Here is a 3,739-nt window from a genome sequence, read left to right on the forward strand (position 1 = left end):
AGAAGGAGAGTACATAGATTTTTGTTGACAATGAAGCTGCCATAGCTATTACCAATAATCCTATTTTTCACGAGAAAACTAAGCATTTTAATATTAAGGTCTTGTTTGCAAGGGAAGTGCAGAGAGATGGAGTTGTTCTTGTTTATTGAAAAATAGAAAATCAGGTTGCAGACTTATCCACCAAGTCACTACCGGTTAACAAGTTCGAGTTTCTAAGAAAGAAATTAGGACTTTGCAGATTCTAAAGCAAGGAGAGTTGTTGTATAAGACTTCCTAGGGTTACTAAACTCTAGGAAAATAGTTCCTAAACTTTAGGAGAAAATATTTCTGTTTTATCTTAATTAGTTTTTCTATTTTTACTTCAAGCATTATAAATGTATTGTGTTGGTAGCTTAATAAAATAACTCTTACGATTTGTTTTTCTCCAAACTATTTACATATTATTCTCTCCTTTTTTTTTAACATTGCTTTTATTCATTAAAAATCAACCTTGAAGTGACTATGAAATATCAATGAAACTTATAATTATTTGTTTAAAAGCTTAACAACTCTACTGTCCACATGAAAACTTCAATCAAAATAACTCATGTCAAAAACTTAAATGTTAATAAACTGGATCTACTTAAAACAAATTATAGAGTATCGTCTAAATCAAATTATATATCCTTAACTGCATAAAGGAAGTACATAGGATGATAAGAAGCACCACGAAATTTCATTTGTTCATTTAATCGAAGAATTTCATTTGTTGAATGAAATTGTGATATGTTGAGGTGTTTATTAGGCTGACTCCAAACCCTTTTAACACCTCCTCTTCTTCACAACTGAAACTAATGGGTCCTGTCTTTGCTGTAACATTGATTTTAAACCTTTTCATATTTTTGGCCATGCTATTTAGGTAGTGAGAGCATCGCTGGTCGTACATCACACACACATGATCTGATTTTGTTGAGTCTGACTTGTTCATGTGCATTTTCGTGCTGCCTTTTTCGCCTTCACCCTCACAATCACTGATAGTAATGTAAAGTATCAATTTATCATCACTTTTTGAGTCCTTGGGAACAATGAAGCAGAAAATGAAACCCAACTGATGGGAAAGTTGAGCAGAAGAGAGATCAATGACCACATAATCATTTGTTGTCTTATACTCTAACCACTTTGGAAATATGCTTCCTGGGTACGCGTACGTTGCTTGATAAGAATCACACTCTTCATAACCACTTTGGAGATCATCAATGACTACATAATCATTGTAATCATCAAAATCAAGTTCTGGTGCTGGGAAATGCTGACATGCAAATTTCATCATGTTGATCTGCACATTCAACTCAATAGCCCTGAGAGAATGTTTATCCAAGCACAAGCAGTTCCAAAACTCTATCTTTTCCTAGTTTCTTTCAATTGTTCAACTGCTGTTGAAGGGAACAATACAGTCCTCAGATATCTGCATTCATTAGCAAGTAGAGTTTCAAGCGATGGGGGAAGCTCTGGTATAGTTTGAAGAAAGTCACAATGACGAAGGTCTAGACATCGCAGTCTAGTACAGTCTTTTATGGATGAAGGCAAACTCTGAATGGTACTGAAATATATAACTAGGATTTCTAGCTTGCTTTGACGTCCAAAAGATGAGGGCAACACTTTGAGTCCAAAGCTGCCTCGCATATTTAGTTCTATCATATTCTCTGATGTAACTGAGAGTTCCTTTAGGCCATGACACAATTCAAGGTTCAGATAACGAAGGGAGCTTAAATGGATATGATCACTTGTGAGCCTTGTAAGGTTGAAACAGTAAGTTATTTCCAATTTCTCAAGCTTTTTGAGAGAGAAAATAGAGGAATGAACACTACTCAAACCACAATGGCTGAGATTCAGTACTTCAAGATTTGTTGCCTTTGTAAAGTCTGGTAGCTCCTCCATGAATTGGCACCTATAGAGTCTGACTTCTTTTAAATTCACCAGATTCTGTAACAAAACAAAACAAATGAAGACATCACACATGAGCCCATGAAGATAATTATGTATTCCTAGTATTAAGAGATAAACTATAACGGAAAAACATGGGGTGTTTGTGTGAAAATAGAGATAGAGAGCAAAATAAAAGAAGAGAAATAAAGTGATAAATGTTACAAATGATATTATGAGAACTGAAAAAAAAAAGAGAAAGAACAATACAGTGAAAGACGAGAAAGTAAGTGTATAATAAATTCTATGAACAGTGAGAATGGCATTCTAAATTGTAGAAGTTATAGATAAATTCTATGAACAATACACTTATTTAGTTTACCTGCATTCCATCCCAAAGTTTTTGCACACAGCTATCTGACAGGTCCAATATAACAAGATCCTTTGCTGAAAATTTTTCTGGCAGGGATCGTAGAGGGCATTGCTTCCAACGAAGATATCTAATATTACTTGGCAGATATTCAAGCCCTTCTGGAAGAAAATCCATGTCATCTCGATTATATTTGCCATGAAAATCCAAAAATTGTAGGTTGCTCATCTTGGAAAATATGCGAGGGCCTAACTTCAGCTTCCTAATTTTTGACAAGTCTATGCTTATACTTCTAATGGCGCTTGTTCCCTACCAAAAAACAATAAGAAAAAGAATACTTTAGGCCGTAAATGCAGAATTTTCTGTGAACAAAAAGTCAAAAATTATCTCAAGTATGTCACATATTTATACCGCTACCTTGTTATTGTTCAGTACTTCATAAATCTCATCAGCATCCGACAATCTGCTTCGACTTCCAAGATCTTCACTAGACTCCTCATGAGCAATCTCTCGACCCATTTCTTGTACAATATTGTGCATAGATACAGTATTATCCTCAGAAATAGTTATAAGAGATTTATCTTTCAGCCTTTCTAACCCAATAGCTACTGAATTGTCATTTTCATGATCCCTTAATAAAAGGTTTAGGTAGTCCACTTTTAAATTCAATCCATTGAAGAAACATGCAATATCTAAGAAAATATTTTTCTCTTTGCGATCTAGATCATAATAACTTGGTTTCATTATGTCATGAACTTTTTTGTTTGGCATTTTTTGAAGTTTGTCCAGCTGACTTTTCCATACTTCCTTATCCTTTCCACGAAGAAGTTGACCTAAAACTTTAAGAACTAAGGGAACACCTTTGGCATAATCGACCATCCAATATGAGAGGAGCAAGTAGTCCCAGTACTCCTTTCCAAGATGACTTTGGTTAAAGGCATTCAGACAAAAGAGTTCACCTGCTTCATCAATACTCAAACTACCAATCTCATATATATCATCAACTTTGTTGTGAAGAATTTGCCTGTCTCTGGCTGTTATAATTATTCTACTACCTGATCCAAGCCAATCAAGAGTTCCAACTAATTTTTCTACTTGATCATAATCATTTACATCATCAAGAACAATAAAAATCTTCATACGACCAATCCTTCTCAAAATATCATTGGGTAACCCATTTGTTGTGTTAATTTTCACATCTTCTGTTAATAGTGTAGAAATAAGTTTTTCTTTTACACAAATTACGCCATGCCTTTCTAATTCTTCGTTTACCTTTGCCAAAAAACAACAACTTTCATACTCAAAACATTGTTTGTTAAATAATTCTTCTACAATAGTTGTCTTGCCGATACCATGCATACCCCAAATTCCAATAACGCGGACATCTTTTGACTCTTGACGTAACAATGATTCTAAATCTGCAATCGGTTTGTCAATTCCAATAAGTCCTTTTGAGTTATTAATTGG

At 34.3% G+C, this 3,739-nt stretch overlaps 1 pseudogene; it reads right to left on the reverse strand.

The window, feature by feature from the left end:
• Positions 1-561: 561 nt before the first annotated feature.
• The window catches only part of LOC100775260 (disease resistance protein RML1A-like), a 13,260-nt pseudogene continuing 10,082 nt past the window's right edge, over positions 562-3,739 (reverse strand).

This window comes from Glycine max, chromosome 3 (genome assembly GCF_000004515.6).
Source record: "Glycine max cultivar Williams 82 chromosome 3, Glycine_max_v4.0, whole genome shotgun sequence".
Lineage (NCBI taxonomy): Eukaryota > Viridiplantae > Streptophyta > Magnoliopsida > Fabales > Fabaceae > Glycine > Glycine max.